The following is a 19,713-nucleotide window of genomic DNA, read 5'->3' on the forward strand; positions in this document are numbered from 1 at the left end:
AGACCAACATTGGATTCCCTACATGTGCCCTTGAGCCCAGAGCCAAACAGCTCTCTGTCCCTCCATTTTCAAAACTCCTTTTCTGACATACATGAAAGACACACGATGAAAACACGTGTCACACATTCGTGGGGTAACTCTTTTGGATTCCCATAACACATGCATCTCAGACAAATATTTTCATTTCAGATTATTTTGTGAGAAATCCTAAGCTTCTCTCTCAATCCAAGCGCACCTCCATATCAAAAATAGCTCTCCCATTTTTCTCATCTCGTTCTCTCTTTCCAAGCCCACCTCATTCTCAGCAAAAACCCAAAACAATCAACTCTTGCCATGGAAATAATGGTACATTGAAACTCCACATGCCCTTCAAAGGTAATCATCGCCCCTGTTTTGCTCAATTTATATGTCCAGCTAATGACGAATGCATGCTGATCTAATTCCTTTACGAGGATGTTCAAGTGCACAACGAAAAGGGTCACACTAGTACCAAAAAACAGGTAAATCCAACGTCGATCGTCCAAATATCATCTATCTGCAGGTACAACTTAGTCACCCAGCCTTTGTTTATTTTGTGTTCTTAGTACCTGGTTGAGCACCATGATTTTGTGACAGATCCATGTTGGTGTGTTGCGGATATAGTTGGTATGCATTGGTCCATGATCGAGAAGCTTCACAACAGCAAGGAAAATGAGCACCGGCTACTACATTGCAGATCCGGGTCTTGCAAAGGTAAAATCTTGTTCTTCGTTGTCGATGAACCCTAATCTGTGAGAAAGTTGCGTCATTACATCTAGATGTAGTTATACTGGTGTGGTATTTGTGTAGAACAGTCGGATCCATGACAAATCCGAGAGAAGGAATGCTCAAACCGGAGATCCACTGGATAAAAGGCATGACACATCTTGAAAGTCTTGATCTGTCGATTATGAAGGTATTAACTCATCCCTAGATAATAAAAGTTATAATGTCAGCAGGCTTTCTATTGTGAGTTGTGTAGGATGGCAAGCTAGCCTAAGGGCAAAGGAAAAAGACATGACAACTCGGACATCACAAATCCGCCTCCCATCCAAAGGTAAAACTAATCCTGGGTTGTGTTTTATGTCCCTACATGGTTTCATTTTAGTGTTCTTTGTGCAGGATAGGCAGATACATAATAAATCCAAGGGAAAGAAAAGGAATACACCCGCTACAGTGAACAAGAACAATAAAAGCGTCAAAGAAGCCTGATCGATGCATATGGGAGGTAAAATTTGAATTCCTGCAAGTGTAATTGTTGTAGATTAGGTAATAAAAGTTGTGGTGTATGGACATGTGATTTAACTGTGCTGTGCATCCATGCATCGTAAAACTAAGTTGTAGAAAATAACTTCTCTAAATTTATGCCATGAAACTGTATTTGCAAGAATCACTCCCAAACTTGCATCTGTGAATGACATCATGTTAATTACTTTAAATTTCAGCATAGGATAGATGTGGTGGATGTTAATGTAGACTTGTTGTTGGGTACATGATTCCAGTATAAGATGTTCTACCTTTGTTTTCCTTCCTGCAACCTACAATTAACCAATATGGGATAATTAAAAACAGAGCTAAAATCAACTGCGTAAATTAAGAAAAGAACACATCTTTGGATTTTTCACTTTTTTTTTTGTTTTTGTTTTGTTTTGTTTTGTTTTGTATGTATTTGCTTATAGAAATTTAAACTAATAGAAAAATGAAAAATCAAACGAAAAGTAAAATAAGGAAAGAGTTTAGAAAAATTGGGTTGCCTCCCAATAAGTGCTTTATTTTAAGTTTGTAGCTAGACGTGGCAGAGGTTCGGTGGCTAGATCACTGGTTCCTTCAGAGTCAAAGACTCACGTGCACTAAACTTCCTTAGGAATGACTTTAGTAGATACTTCTTGACCTTGAGCACACAACCCCTGCCCTCTGGTTCAATGTCCATGTTACTGTTTTGAAAAACTTGCTTAAGCATATAAAGTCATTTCCACCGAGATTCTTGTCTCCCTGGAATTAACTTGAAACTGGAATTTAAAAACCACACCTTCCTATCAGGCTGTATTTTCTTAAAATTTGGGCTGCTTGGCAAATTTTCATGTTTTTTCTTAATGTTAATCAGTTGGTCATTATGTAGCACCATTTGTTGCTGTGGTTTAGGACTTATGCAATCACGAGTCAAATTCGAAGGCTTTATGGACATATGGTTAGTTGATGATCTGCTTATAAATTTGGCCCTAGGTAAACCATCTAATGCATTAACACGCATGCATTCTTGCTCATCACCTGGATGCATGGTGGCTTCAAACAACCTAAAAACAACCATTTGATCTTCAACCCGGAATGTTAGAGTTCCGGCTTCAACATCAATAAGAGTATGGGCTATTGCTAGAAATGGGCGGCCCAAAATGATGGGTATTGTCAAATCCTCATCCGTGTCCAACACCATAAAATCAGCTAGTAAATATAAATTGTCAACCTTCACAATAACATCTTCAAGGACTCTTCTAGGGTAGGTAATTGAACGGTTAGCTAATTGAATAATGTTGGAGGTTGGTTTTAGCTCACCTTCACCTAAACGTTTAAAAATAGAATAAGGCATTAAGTTTACACTAGCACCTAAATCAATTAAAGCAGTACTGAAATCCCAATTTCCAATGGTGCAAGAGATAGTAAAACTCCCTGGATCTTTCTTCTTTGGTGGCAATTGTTGCAAGAAGACAGCACTGCACTATTCCGTTAGAATCATTTTTTTAGAATCCACAAACTTCTTTTTCTTTGTGCAAACGTCCTTAAAAAACTTGGCATAAGATGTAATGTTCTTGATTGCATCAATTAATGGAAGATTAATTTGAACTTTAGCTAAAGTTTTCATTAAATTTGCCAACTGTTGATCTTTAGCTTTGGGTTTCAACCTTTCGGGAAAAGGCATTGGAGGCATATAAACACTACCACATCCTGGCCCAGGCTCTCACCACATTCTGGGCTCGACTTCGCCGTAGCACGATATTATCTGTTTTGGGCCCCGACCACGCCCTCACGGTTTTGTTTCTGGGAACTCAATTGAGAACTTCCCAGTGGGTCACCCATCATGGGATTGCTCTCACGTGAACTCGCTTAACTTCAGAGTTCCGATGGAACCCGAAGCCAAGGAGCTCACAAAAGGCCTCATGCTAGGTAAAGATGGGAATATACATATAAGGCTTACTGGATCCACTCCCCTGGGCGATGGGGGATGTTACAAACACGTTATGCAATTTTTATGGCAGCTTCTGCAGTATTTTCGGGTCTGTCTTGTGGCTGCCCAGAATATGTAAAAATATTAGATTTTGCAAAATTTCCCAAATCTATTTGTGGTTGTGGTGCCGCCCGTAAATTTCCAGTGCAATTTTCATGTATGTTGTCATAACTTTTGACAGATCGTAAAGTCCATACAGCATTGCATTCTTCTCGTCGTCTTGGATTAAGTACTGTTTGACTAGGAAATAAGCCTGGCGGTCTTTCTGAAACCTGCAACGCAATCTGCCCAATTTGTTTTTCCATGTTTTTCATTGCTGCCTGTATCTTTTGGATTTCTTGACTAGTAGTATTTGCTAATTTTTGGATTGCAACCTTCCAAGCAGCCTTAGGTGCTATAGGTTGTTGTACCTGCTGTTGAAATTGTGACCTGGGATGCTGTTCTTTGTCCCACTTTAAATTAGGATGATCTCTCCAACCCGGGTTATAGAAATTTGAATACGGGTCATATTGGGGACGCTGAAAATTATTAAATGCATTAACCTGCTCTACTGTAAACTCCGAAAAAGCATCTTTATGTGGACAACTCATAAAATCATGAGTTGTCATGCTGCAAATGTTGCAAACAACTTGTAATGGATGCGGTACAACAATCTGTGAACTTGGAATTCTTTGTAATAACATGTCAAATTTTGCATCATGCCTTTTATCCATTTTTTCAATTTGTTCTATAACATAAGGAGAGCCATTAGACATCTAAAAAACAGACCTAGATTGCAGCTGCTCAACTGCCTACTGTTGTGTATCTACTGCCATTTTTTCAAATAACAAGCAAGCTTCTTATGCATTTTTATCTTTGTATGAAACACCGCATGAACCATTGACAATAGTTTTTGTACTCATATTTAACCCTCTGAAAAATATATGCATCTGATTAGTACTGTTAATACCGGAATGTGGACATTTTCTAATCAACACTTTGAACTGCTCCCACGCCTCATGAAACTCTTCATTTGGATTTTGTGCAAAAGATAAAATCTGAGTTCTCATGTCAAGAGTCTTTGAAGCTGGATAATACTTGCTTAAAAAAATTTCACTGAGTTGAACCTAAGTACTATTGCTTCCAGATGGAAGTGTGAGGTGCCACCTCCGTGCTTGATCTTTCAGAGTGTATAGAAATAAATGAAGCTTAATAGATTCGGCTGAAAATCCTCTCACCAAAATATTCTTACATCCCACTAAAAATTTTGCAATGTGCATATTAGGATTGTCGACTGAGAACCCATGAAATGTAGGAAGAATATTCAACATGTGCTGCTTTATTTCAAATATAGACCCTTCCTCCAAATCCGGATAAGTAATGCAACTTGGTATGTTAGTGGCATGAGCTGTTAAAGAATCACCCAAGGGCTGACCCGCCTTTGGAATAACAAAAGCCATTGTCTCTTTATTGTGCAGGTCCCCAAAAATTAAAGATTGCAGAAAAGTCCCTGCAGTGAAGGAACCCACTGCAAATTTTGCTCCCTGCGTCTTCTCCTTAATGTTTGCTCAAGTTCTGGATCACAAAGAAACAATTTTCTGCACTGTTGAACGGGTGCTGACCATACACAGATTGTTGTAATCTGTACTGTTGTACTACAGTAATCTGTAAAAATAAAATAAAAACAAAAATTAAAATTTTTTAATTTTTTTTATATGTGTATATACAACAATAACTATGACACACCCCGTCCCAAAGGAGGGCATGCTGGCCGTCACGTGAGAGTGACGTAACCATTTGCACAGTACGGAAGCTTTAATTATACAATTTATAAGTTGATACACCCGAAGGTGAGTCCTAATTTTGTCTAATCTGTCAGAACACCGTCGAATTCCTCGTAGTCACCACACCTTTGTGATTCCTGAACCTGGAGGGGCGCAAAACCAAAATTGAGTGGGTGAGTAAAACAATTCTTTTCCAAATCCAAACATTTCTCAAAACGTTGTAACCCCTCTCCGTAAAACCTGTATACTTTCCCAGAAATGTAAAATATAAATATACATATATATTCTCAACATTTTTCTTTATCAATCATGCCATGCCATGTCTAATTCAACAGTTAAGTATGGATGCATCAACAATAATCATATCAGGTGCAAGAAAGTAATCAATCGGAGGCCCTCTAATAGTCCTGTACGGTTGAATCTAGAGCTCGAAATCTATCACTATCACTCTGCCGGAGTCACCTCTGTGACCTATCCGGCCTTCTGCACACAAGTTACGCTCTAGTGCTTCTCTCATCAATCATCTGTGCACATAATCTAAGGTCACCCACCAGTCGAAATCTCACTAACACTCTTCGACTGGCCCGTCGCACCCACTCCGCGTGGACTGTGCGACCAGCATCTACTTGGATCCAAGGCGAGCGTGCGATGCGGTGAATACTATAAGCACTAAACCATGGTGCAGGATTTGAGCTCAATATATATCATCATCATCATAACAGTAATTAAATACTCACCTGATACTCACCTGTGCGTCCGCCGCACCAATTCATACATATGCATCATATCTCAATTCATGCTTTTCATATCATTTCATGCATGGCAATTCGATTTACATTTCCATATATATTTCATATACTTCTATGCATGACCTTTCAATTCACGTTTTCATATAATTCTATATACCTTTCGTTTAAAACATAATTTCATTCTAATTCAATTTCTGGGAAAACGTCAAGTATATATATATACGGAAAACAAAACTGTCCACTCACAGATTACATCGACGTCTCGTAAGTCCCTGAGCATCCCTTGGCCATGCCTGATGCCCGCATAAACCTCACCTATACAAAAGTAACCATTTTGATGTTATTTAACGCCTAACCCAAATCTTAGTTAATAACTCCTCATATTTTGCTCAAATTGGGTATATGAATATACCACCGTGACCTACACAACCTCAGGATCATCCCCATATTTTTAAAATAATTTTTCGAGGTCTCACGCGCCCCCACGTGCCTGACGTGGCACGGACCTACGCGCCCCCCACGCGCGGCCACGTGACATGCACACTGACGGCTACAGTGAACGGCGTTAGGGAATATTCCGTCAAATCCTAGTATATTCCGTTAAAAACTAACGGTTTCCGTTAAAACTGACTAACGGCGTCAGAATATTCCGTCAAACTTGACGGAATATTCCGTCACCTTCAACCTTCAGCTCCGGGGACCGTCGCCGGCGCCGGAAACTGGGTAAATTTTCAAAACCACTAATTTCACTCGTTTTTGGTCCATTTTCTTCGAATTTTACACCAAAATGAAGCATTTAACACCTACTATCACGTTGGAAGGTTTTTAAGGTCCAAAAACAACAAGATCATACCTTTCCAAATTTCATCAAATTCGGCCAAACTCGAACCCAACGATCCCGACGTCCATTTTGTTCAAACGAGGCACTCTGAGCCTCCTCGTGACCTCCTTAAGCTCACTGTGAGCTTTGTTTAACCTAAAACACGGCCATATTAAAGTTTGTGAACAGTGCTTAATCACGGGGTGTTTTGAAACTAGGATTTCAGAAATGAAACTTACTCGAAAATGGTATCCCCGTGTTCGTGAAGTCATCAGGAGTGTCGTGGTGATCTTCACTTGGACGTTCGTGAATGTTTTAGGTAAGTTTGTGTGTGAGCTTGTGAGTTCGAGAGTAAGAGAGAGAATGAGAGAGTCTGAAATGAAGAAAGAGAGAGAGAGTGTGTGACTGAGAAGGATAAGAGCTGAGGAAGAGACAACCTACGGGTTTTGGGGAAGGAATTCGGGAGGTAGGACCCTACCTAAAGTCCAAATACAAAATAACACATACAATTATAAATCTAACCCTAGTTTAGGATCTTAAAGTAAAACAAACACCAAAATTACGCACCTTAATCCCGTTTAAGGGCGTTTTTGTAATTTCACGTCCTCGGTATTTAGTAATTCTGGGACGGGCTGTGACAATCTCCCCTCCTTATAGAATTTCGTCCCCGAAATTCCAGTCATCAACCAGAACATCAAAACTCATAGAATAGCCTCGGATACATATCCTGCATCCGTTCTTCTGTCTCCCATGTAGCTTCTTCCGCTGTATGGTTTCTCCACAATACTTTTACCAAGCTCACGGTCTTATTCCTTAGAGTCTTATCTTTCCAATCCAGTATAGTCACTGGTTCTTCATCATACGTCAAATCCGGATTAATTTCCAAAAGTTGAGGAGGAATCACATGTGAAGGATCTGAAACATAATGCCGAAGCATCGAGACATGAAACACATTATGTACCTTAGACAACTCTGGAGGCCATTCAATTCTATAATCAACTTCACCAACCTTTCGATGATCACGCTAAGTCCGATTCATTTAGGATTTAACTTGCCTTCCTTTCCAACCCGAATTATACTTTTCTATGGTGAACACTTCGAAAATATAAAACCATTTACCTTATATACTCGATTAGTGGCATATCTATCTGTTGATCTCTTTTGCCATTCCTGGTTACTTCAGGTTAACTTAATCACCTGAATACTTTGAGGAGACTCATCCATAGTCTCAAGGTCTACTAAAACTCTTTCTTGATTGAATCTTTCTCTATTCAGAAGCATTTCATTCACACGACACGCTTCAGGGACCCTATGGCGTTATTTCGGAAACTGCGCACCCAACATACTTAAGAAACTCAGCAGTTCCGTAATCCAATTCTCTTTCCATAAAACAAATAAGTACCGTTGTCCTGACTGGGAAAAAGTTATTACTCAACACTGGAGTAAATATACTAACTTGTTACGTTGCCCAACCATCACTTCACATCCGATCGTAACCATCTTGTATACAAGGAAACTTGTACACATAGTCCAAAGTAATATCTTTCCATTTCCGTTTCGAAACAGAAAATAGTTATCTCAATCCAAAGGTTTATTTCTTTCTGCCTCAATCTGCTGACCAATAAAAATGTCGAATGGTATGATAAACCTTATTACTTTCGGAATATTGCAGAAGTTAAACAATGTACTTCGTCCAAAATTGCTTACTTTAAACCCACAGCATTAGGCACATACTTTTCGTTTGCTTGTATTCACATACCATCCGATTCAAGAATCATGTACTCATTCTTTTTCCTTTCTTTCTCTGCCTTGGTTAATTCTTAAATTTCTTCGTTAACCATTTGAGTCTCGAGTACGACCTTACCAAAAGGCCTAACTTGAAACTTAGCAAGTATAACTTCTTCTCGATCTTTCATTCTTAACTTTACTTTAGTTGGTTTCCAATCCACAAGAAGATAATCTTGGCAAGCGTACCAAGCATTAATTCTTGCTGGAGTCTTCTCATCAAGTGCTTCCGCTACAACAATTCACGATCACCCTGATCGTACAATCATAATCACTAAGTAATTCAATCCACCTTTGTTGCCTCATAACAAAATCCTTCCGAGTAAACAAATATTGGAGACTCTTTTGATTTGTAAAATCTTGCATTCTTATCAACATATAATGTCTCCATAACTTCACAGCAAGGATGATAATCGTGACTTCCAAATCACCAGTAGGGTAATTCATCTCATGAGGTTCCATTTGTCGTGAAACATATACAATCACCCTAACATTTGCATCAACATGCCTCCAATACCATTCAAGAAACAGCACTAAAAATTTATGATTACCACTATCTTCTAGGATTACTAAAATACGTGTATGAGTGAGGAAATACTTTAGTTGTTGAATTCCTTACTCACAATTTCCTTCCCACTCATACATAACTCTTTTTCTCAACAGTCTCGTCAATGACAAAGCAATGACTGAAAAATCTTTCACAACCATCCAAGATAGCCTGGTAAGTTAAGAAATTCCAAATCTCAATTACGACTCGTGGTTGTTCCAAATTCTCAATTCTGCTGCCTTTTAAGAATTCATTTGAATACCTTAAGTAGATATAACCAATCTCAGAATGCCACTTGATTCATCTAACTTTAGCATTTGCTACTTAGCATACAACCGACGTTCCCTCAAACTTTGTAACATCAACTTAAAATATCTAACATGCTCTGCTCTAGGCTTAGAGTATACCAGAATATCTTCAATGAAAATGATATCTATTTATCAAGGCATTATTGGAATACTTCATCCAATAACTCATAAAACAGCATGAGTATCCATATAGCATCACCAAACTTCATAAGGACCATAACAAGTCCAGAAAACCATCTTATGATCAACGTCACTTATAATATTCAATTGGTATTAACCAGATCTCAAGTCAATCTTTGAAAATATACAAGCACCTTTGAACTGATCAAATGAGCGTCAATACACCACAAGGGATAACGGTTCTCAATCGTTACCCGACTCCATTGTCTATAATCAATGGATAGCCTTAAAAATCCATTTTCTTCCTCACCAACGAACTGGGCTCCTCAAAAGTGTTGTACTAGGTTGAATAAAACTTTTATCAACCAATTCTTTCAACTGAATTTCCAATTCCCTTAACTCATCATGAACCAATCTTTAACATAAATTTATACCTGGCAACAATTCAATAATGAACCTCATATCTCTGCCTGAAGACAATCCAGATATACTTTCAGGGAAGACATCAAGAAAAGTCTAACCCTTTCGACATTATTCACACTACTCCAAACAATATCATTTAGCACCACATGAGCTAAGTATTTTTGGGCAGCCTTTCAAAACAATCTCTTTGCTTTCACAGCATAAATAATGGCTGAACTCACTTCACTTTGCATGCCCACTCATTAAGGTAACCTCTGATCATCCAGATCGATGGAAAATGACTGGTTTCCCGTAACAATCCATCTAGTCACAATTATAACCAACTAATCTAATGGAAATAATTTAACCGACACAATTCATACTCTATTACTACTAAGCATTCTGAATAAGTACAATACTAACATAAAATAATCTACCGGGTTGCTTGCTTAACGAATCCACGAATGAGTTATTAATATTACGGTCTGCAGCCCGCAATACTGATAAATCATCGTTGTCTCGATAAGTAGGCAACCACTCTCAAAGATATAACATTACTATTTTGTCACTCAATGCAAAATACATACACTCGTCTCAACTACATTTATTTACTACTCTCTAGGTAATAACATACATAATAAGAAATATATCAGCCGAAGTCAACTAGAATGACCAATACGGCTGATTCAACTCTTATCTCAATAATACGTCGGCCGGATCCACTCTGCGTGGTCGGTACGGTCGAGTATATAACTCACCAATTTCTCATGTGTCAGTCGAATCCACTTCTCATGGTCTATACGGCTGAACATATAACTCACCAAATCTCTCTGTACTCACGGTCAATCCGACCAAACTACTAAGTTCATAAACTTGCTGAATCGACACTATGATGCCATGGAAACTGTTGGGTACAACTGATTCTAGGGACGATTCACAATTCTGTGTCCCCTCTGTTCACATAAACACATTTATTAATTTCACACTTCCCAAAGTGTTAATTTTGTACCTGCTGCACAAAGTACATTTCCTTTACTCGAGACACCTTGTCTCAAATATCTGGGATTACCAGTATATCCATCACTTTTACTCTGACCAGCTACATTAAAACCTCAGCTGGAAGAATTAACTCTAGCTTCACTTCTTTCGAAGCTCTGAATCTTTCTATATCCTTGATATGACGAATCATTAACTTTATCGTCTTCTTTTAATTCCCATTCATTTCTTATTCCTCTTTACTCTCGTTGATCATGTTCTCAGAGTCCTCAAGGCTCAACAACATCTCGTATACTCCTGGTAATAAATACAATGGATAGTGGTCACTCAAAGAACGCCGCTTTTTCTTACTATCCAGCATAAACAACATAACACCTCAACCAAATTAACAGTAATATCTGGATGGAACGAGGCAAGTCTGAAAACTTTCTATAATATCCCTCGATCATCACCTTCATTGTCTCATATTTGTAAACTCTTGTTTACTACCATCGATAAATGCCGGAGGGATAAACTTTTCCTTAAACAAGTCCTTAAACAATTTTAAATCGGCTGATTCCTCTGGTGACAACAACTAACAATCCTGTTTCCACCAGGATACAAATTCATACCCAAAACCAGGTAGTCGTCTCGACCCCTTGTCAGAAGGAAGATTCCTTTGACTTGCATAATCTGAAACATCTTTTCCAAATGGTTAAACCGTTACTTCGTTCCCTCAGGTTCATCATTTCATAAGGTGATTCAAATTCGACTTATAACCCGTCTTAAAATGTCCATTTTGATAATATACTGAATCACCATAATAATAGTTTCCCCCAAACCGCTAAATCAGGGAGACTAAATTCCTCTAACTACGTGGTTTGCTACGAGGCGGTGTAGTTCTGACAGAATTCACTAGAAACTTCTCAAGATGTCCAAGATTGCAACCATGCTCTGATACCAACTGACACACCCCGTCCCGAAGGAGGGCATGCTGGCCGTCACGTGAGAGTGACGTAACCATTTGCACAGTACGGAAGCTTTAATTATACAATTTATAAGTTGATACACCCGAAGGTGAGTCCTAATTTTGTCTAATCTGTCAGAACACCGTCGAATTCCTCGTAGTCACCACACCTTTGTGATTCCTGAACCTGGAGGGGCGCAAAACCAAAATTGAGTGGGTGAGTAAAACAATTCTTTTCCAAATCCAAACATTTCTCAAAACGTTGTAACCCCTCTCCGTAAAACCTGTATACTTTCCCAGAAATGTAAAATATAAATATACATATATATTCTCAACATTTTTCTTTATCAATCATGCCATGCCATGTCTAATTCAACAGTTAAGTATGGATGCATCAACAATAATCATATCAGGTGCAAGAAAGTAATCAACCGGAGGCCCTATAATAGTCCTGTACGGTTGAATCTAGAGCTCAAAATCTATCACTATCACTCTGCCGGAGTCACCTCTGTGACCTATCCGGCCTTCTGCACACAAGTTACGCTCTAGTGCTTCTCTCATCAATCATCTGTGCACATAATCTAAGGTCACCCACCAATCGAAATCTCACTAACACTCTTCGACTGGCCCGTCGCACCCACTCCGCGTGGACTGTGCGACCAGCATCTACTTGGATCCAAGGCGAGCGTGCGATGCGGTGAATACTATAAGCACTAAACCATGGTGCAGGATTTGAGCTCAATATATATCATCATCATCATAACAGTAATTAAATACTCACCTGATACTCACCTGTGCGTCCGCCGCACCAATTCATACATATGCATCATATCTCAATTCATGCTTTTCATATCATTTCATGCATGGCAATTCGATTTACATTTCCATATATATTTCATATACTTCTATGCATGACCTTTCAATTCACGTTTTCATATAATTCTATATACCTTTCGTTTAAAACATAATTTCATTCTAATTCAATTTCTGGGAAAACGTCAAGTATATATATATACGGAAAACAAAACTGCCCACTCACAGATTACATCGACGTCTCGTAAGTCCCTGAGCATCCCTTGGCCATGCCCGATGCCCGCATAAACCTCACCTATACAAAAGTAACCATTTTGACGTTATTTAACGCCTAACCCAAATCTTAGTTAATAACTCCTCATATTTTGCTCAAATTGGGTATATGAATATACCACCGTGACCTACACAACCTCAGGATCATCCCCATATTTTTAAAATAATTTTTCGAGGTCTCACGCGCCCCCACGTGCCTGACGTGGCACGGACCTACGCGCCCCCCACGCGCGGCCACGTGACATGCACACTGACGGCTACAGTGAACGGCGTTAGGGAATATTTCGTCAAATCTTAGTATATTCCGTTAAAAACTAACGGTTTCCGTTAAAACTGACTAACGGCGTCAGAATATTCCGTCAAACTTGACGGAATATTCCGTCACCTTCAACCTTTAGCTCCGGCGACCGTCGCCGGCGCCGGAAACTGGGTAAATTTTCAAAACCACTAATTTCAATCGTTTTTGGTCCATTTTCTTCGAATTTTACACCAAAATGAAGCATTTAACACCTACTATCACGTTGGAAGGTTTTTAAGGTCCAAAAACAACAAGATCATACCTTTCCAAATTTCATCAAATTCGGCCAAACTCGAACCCAACGATCCCGACGTCCATTTTGTTCAAACGAGGCACTCCGAGCCTCCTCGTGACCTCCTTAAGCTCACTGTGAGCTTTGTTTAACCTAAAACACGGCCATATTAAAGTGTGTGAACAGTGCTTAATCACGGGGTGTTTTGAAACTAGGATTTCAGAAATGAAACTTACTCGAAAATGGTATCCCCATGTTCGTGAAGTCATCAGGAGTGTCGTGGTGATCTCCACTTGGACGTTCGTGAATGTTTTAGGTAAGTTTGTGTGTGAGCTTATGAGTTCGAGAGTAAGAGAGAGAATGAGAGAGTCTGAAATGAAGAAAGAGAGAGAGAGTGTGTGACTGAGAAGGATAAGAGCTGAGGAAGAGACAACCTACGGGTTTTGGGGAAGGAATTCGGGAGGTAGGACCCTACCTAAAGTCCAAATACAAAATAACACATACAATTATAAATCTAACCCTAGTTTAGGATCTTAAAGTAAAACAAACACCAAAATTACGCACCTTAATCCCGTTTAAGGGCGTTTTTATAATTTCACGTCCTCGGTATTTAGTAATTCTGGGACGGGCTGTGACAAACTAACTGAAAATCTAATTAGAACGAATTATTTTAAATAATCCCTGGCAACGGCACCATTTTCTTGATAGGGATTTTACTACACACGTAAATAGGCTAAAAACTCCTATAATACTTGCAAGAATGATAAAGTTATTGTAGTATAAACGAATCTCACAAGGTCATTCTCCACAGGGATTATTAAATAATTCGAAACAAGCCAAATTCCAATTAATTATTGTAAAGTAGAAATTGAGATGATTGATTTTATAACCTACTTAAATTAAAAACGAATTTAATTAATAAAAGTAAACTAATCTGCCATATTAAAGATGAAAGAAAAGGAAAAGTTTTGGAGAAATCAAATTAAGAAAACACTAGGGTTCCACCATCACCTAGCAATCCTATGAACTTTTACCAATTACTTATGATCTACACATGCCACTTTGAAGGTTAGATTTTCCTAATTCATATTCTACTTGGAACCTCCAACATAAAACGTATATCTAACATGCAACCCGTTTGGATGTTCGGATCAAATCTGAACATGAAGGACTCATTATGCTTTATAAAAACCAGTTGAAAAACCATGCAACCCTTAAGATGTGGTATTCATCCTAAGTGTAATTACAATTATTAATCATGAGAAGCCAACGTTAATTTCAGGGAACCTTCCGACCCAAATTGCATCAAATTACTTTTCTAAAGATCCTAATGGTGATCAGGCATTTAGACAATTAGATAGTTTTAATCCCGATGATTAATAATTCAAAGTCATAAGCAATTAAATAAAAATCACATATTCATGCTAAGGCTTAAGGTTTCGCCCTAGCAAAAGGAATAAGTTACACATATTCATAATTAAAATCATAAAAAATACTATTAAGAAAAGGATTGAAAATACCTTAAAGTGGAAAATCTCCAAGAACCCTAGCAATTCTCTCTGTCTCCAAAGTTGCATAAAAGAAAGCGTAGCCAGAAAAATTTTGGATGGCAAAGCAATATATGTTGCTATCCCCCGTAAAAACCCTAAAAAGCAGGTCCTTTATTCCAACTAGGAAACTAAGATAACTAAAATAAAATAGGAAGTATAACTCTAAATTAAATGGTAAAATTCGCCTATAATCTGAACAACCACGTTTTGGACCCTTAAGCTGCTCTAAAACTGGCCCATTATAGCTGGATTTGATGTTTGAAATATTTTGAACACCTCTCCAAAAGGCCATGAACCCATCAGAGGTCCTCTCGGGCTCCAAAAACACAATTTAAGCCCAAAAATGTCATTTTCCCGCATTGCACACTGCTTCTTTATTCCATCACCAGAAAATAACCGCTTGGTAGAAAAATCCCAAATTTTGATACGAACACACCAAGAGACACCCAAACGTCCTCCATTTTGAATCACTCCAAAATTCGTCCGTTTGATCATGTTTTTCTCTAGAGGAACTCGGATGTCCTATATTGAGAATATAAATCAAAGTATCAAAATTCTTCCAAAATATTAACCAAAATATTTAATTCCAACAATGTTTAATTCCAAGAATAGGGTAAAATATATAATATGAAATTGACTCATCACTACCAAACCCTACAATGTTTAATTCCAACAAGTTTATAAATAAGGCTTTGTAAAGTATTGAACACAAGGAAGTTTTTGGCCGAAAAAACCCACCTATAGGCTAAAAAATTGGGGACTCTCCACTGAGTCCAATTCACTAGTGTAAACAAAGGTTCATACAAAGAACCACACAAAGCTCCATTCCTAGAACCTATCTAAGGAGCAGCTTTACCTTTGTGCAACCTTGCCTTACATGAGACAGACTCATTCGGTATTCACGAAGTGGTAACTCCTCCTCAGCTCATCACCTTATGGCACCGTGATCAACATGATCAATGATGTGATATGATTTTATGATGCACAAGAGATTTGGATTCAATTGACCAATCAGGTTCTTCAGTCAAACAGTTGAAGAAGAACCTAACATGAATCCGAGAGATTAGTCTATGAAGGATAAGAAAACATAGGTTTAGACCAAAAGCTTAATGAAAAACAATTAAAAAAATTCACCCCTAATATGCAGTGAATGGGTGTTTGTACATGAGACGGTTTTGTGGCTAGGGTTTTGGTTTAGAAGCTTAAAAGGTAGCTCTAGGCAAGATGCACTCCTTTTCTGAAAATTTGAAAATCCTAACCAAGAACAAATGAAACTTTCAAAACCCTTTTATGGAAGATATGGATGATTTAGACAAGGGCAACAAGGGGACACGTGTCACGAGCCAAAGAGACCTTTCCAGATCAAAGCTGACAGCTAGAGAACAGAAAAAAAATTTGACTAGACAACTACATTAAACAAATGGATTCTGGAAAAAAATAAGCTTGACATGCATATGCAAATGTATGATTTAAACCTTTTGTAGCGAATATAGCTGGTGCTTTGACGAGTTCAATCCCCAGTAGAAATCCCAAATCAGCATTGTACCTTAACTCTAAAATATGAGCATGTGTGGTGCATTTACAAATTTTGACAAGGAGAGCCAAACACTAAACCTAGTACTGAACAGAACTAGATTGTCAAGAGGGTAGATGGGATGAGATCAGATTAGATGTGAGGGTGGAGAGTTGATTCATTTATTTTTTTTAGCCCTGTCAAGAATTCTTGATTCTTTTGTAAGAGGAAGTTTATATTTCCACCCCGTTGTTTTAGCTTCTCTTATTTATTTTATTTTTGTAAACACGAAAGTAGATTTGCATTGATGAATTTGTAGGGTTACAATCTCTGTTTACAATTTTCCTCTAATTCAGTCTAATTTGATGTAGACACATAGGTTGTTGATCCAAGGGTCATGATAACTTGATCTCGGACGAACGATTGAACGATTGCTTCAAGTTTTGAGCTTGAAACAATGCGTGGATAGTCTTCACCTCTAAGTTTGAGTATGACCTGCAGCACAGGTGATGTTGATGTGGGATTTTGTTGATTAAAGGGTCTTGGTGACTTGATCTTGAATCGAACGTTGTTACAAGTTTTAAGCTTGCAACAAAGTCTTGAAGAAATCTGCACAAGTACTTGTTGATTCTTAAAGGGAATGCGTCGACTTTGGTCGAAAAAAAGCTTTAGCTTTGGTTGTATGTTCTTCGAAGAGAGCTTTGGCAACATATTATTCTGCAAAGATTTGGCAAAGGTTCTCCTTTTGTGAGAATTTTGGCCCTTCAATGTAGAAATTGCCTACCTTTAAGCTTGTTTGAGGACCTTGTATTTATAAACTTCTCAAAGCTTGCCTTTGGATGGATTGGGCTTTGATTTGTGTCTTGATTCATCCATGGGAGAATTTAGGCATGTTTTTGGCCTAAATATATAGGGCTTTTTTTGCCTATTTTGTGAGCGATCTTCAATTCTTGCTTGTTTTGTGAAGTTGCTTTAGCTTTCTTTCCGGTTTTGGGAGCAATTTGGGCCTCTTGCCAATTTTAAGGAGATTTCTTCCCCTTGCCGGTTTTGGAATGCTTTTGAGTTTCATTTGCTTGATTTGTGCCACATGTCATTGATGACTTGTCCATTTATGATGAGTCATATGCCACGTGGAGCTTTGTAATGCATCATTTGCATGCAACGAAATTTACATGTCTCTAAGTCTCTACACTAAGGATGAGGTGTGAAGATGAAATGGATGACTTAGAGGAAGAAAGATTGCTAGCTATCTTTCCCCTAAGTGGCCGGCCTCTATGGAGAAAAAGTTTCTCTTCTTTTCTTCAAGAAAACCCTAGTGAGAGAATGACTATAAAGTTGCATTTATACCACCTCACATGTGAGTGGCAAACTTGCTATTAACCCAAGTTTGCTACCACCTACCCTTGGCCGGTGTTGACTTTGTTTTTGGGTTAATTTCCATTTAGTTATAGTTGTCACAAAACCTAAACTCAATGGGCGTTGTGGACCAAAAAACCCTTTTGGGCCCCGAAACCCAAAACCAACTTAAAAGCCCAATACGAATCTTTTGTAAGATTAATTAACTAATTAATTAATCTTGACCATTCTCAATTAAACTATTTAATTGCTTATCCATCTCATATATATTTCTTTACTTTCTTCCTTACTCGGTGTATGATCCATTAGGTTCCAATTAGCAAGGCAGCGGGCGATTGCTACTCTTAACGATCGATTGTTGATGTGAAATATTCTAACACACAAATTAAATCCTATTAAGATAGTTGTAATATATGAAAGTAGGGATCGTTCTAGGCCGGGGATTAACTAGGGCTGCTAATCCACACAAATATGACTCAAAAAGACAAAACTAGACTTAAAAACACTTAACTAGACGCAAAGAACTCAAAATAAACTAAAAAACTCAAAACGGCACAAAACAATCAAATAGACTCAAACTAGACACTAGAGGGTGAATTGGACGAAAATTGATTTTAACTTGACTCAAAACACTTAAAAACACAAATTGGACAGATTCTAACTAATTTGACTCAACAAAGTAAAGGGGGATTGGGTTTTTGACGAAATTAAAGTAACAACAAGTGCATTAAAAACTTAAACAAAGTTGAACGAATTTGGTGAATTAAATGGATGAAGGCTAGCTAGAGGGTCCTTTTCCACACATGACACACTTGCATACAAATCAATCTCCAGTTGCTTTTTCTATAAACCATGAATGACAATGCCCAGATTAACCGTGCCATCACTAATTAACCCTCAGATTTTCCTTAAGTCATTGAATTGGATGGGATACGCATCATCAACCCAAATCATTCTTCAATAGTCCCCTACATGCACATCATAATAAAGATACAATCAAAGATCATTAAGTTCTATGAAAATCATAAGCATTGACAAAGCATTCGTAACTATGACATCATGATACTCATGCTAGGAATTTAACTTAACGCAATCGTGACCAGCGACCTTCACTACTTATGAATATAAGTTTGTAACGATTATGTGAAACTCCCTTATTTTCTAGCATCAAATTTAAGCATGCAAACTAAGTAGGCCTCCTTAATCAACATACAAGAATAAGTTTTGAATAAAACAGTTAAGCATGTTGCATTCACACTTTATGAAATCACAACTGGAATTAATCAATTCATAATGCAAATATGTTCATGGTTTCGAAATTCCCCCTAGCTAAAAGGGGTTTAGCTCCTCATGTTCACAAAACAAAGATAAACAAACTTAAACATTAAAACAATTGATAGAATACACCTAGAAACGCTCCAACAATTCAAAGAATTTGAATGGTAGGCACGGCACAAAGTTCTCTTCTTCCTTCCTTGCAGCTGCGGCACAATGAGGTATGTGTGGTGAATTGTGTAGAAATATATAGTAGGGGGTGGTGGTCTGAATGAATGATGCAGCAATTATATTTATAGGGAGAAAAGGCGCGGCCTAGGTAGCATTGGAAAAGGATTAGCACTCCAAAACCCAAGTGGAATGGGTTAAAACAATCAGAACCCAAGGGGAATTAGGATGACACATCAAAAACCATCAGGAACAAGGATATAGGGTGCGGCACAACTAGGAAAACGGGTTCTGGAAGGGATTGGGGCGCCATTTTTGTAGGGAGAGGAAATAAGGCTTCTAGAATCTGAAATATGTATTTTAAATGCATAATTATCCCTTATAAATGGTTGGAATTAAGGCACAAACTGGTTTGGATAAGATAAGGTTAGGTAAGGCTAGATTAAGAAAGGATAAGATAAGATAAGGTTAGTTTGGATAAGATAAGGTTGGATAAGGTTTTGGATAATGACTTCTTCTTTTGAACTGATTCCTTATCTTCTTTGTTTTGGATTTATTTTC

The 19,713-nt window shown here is 38.1% G+C and overlaps 1 non-coding gene across 1 annotated transcript; it reads left to right on the forward strand.

Annotated features, from left to right (window-relative positions):
* Positions 1-4,185: 4,185 nt before the first annotated feature.
* Positions 4,186-4,290, forward strand: LOC114823464 (small nucleolar RNA R71). The gene has a single exon (XR_003771533.1). It is a non-coding gene; the product is annotated as a small nucleolar RNA R71 (small nucleolar RNA).
* Positions 4,291-19,713: the final 15,423 nt, after the last annotated feature.

This window comes from Malus domestica, chromosome 10 (genome assembly GCF_042453785.1).
Source record: "Malus domestica chromosome 10, GDT2T_hap1".
Lineage (NCBI taxonomy): Eukaryota > Viridiplantae > Streptophyta > Magnoliopsida > Rosales > Rosaceae > Malus > Malus domestica.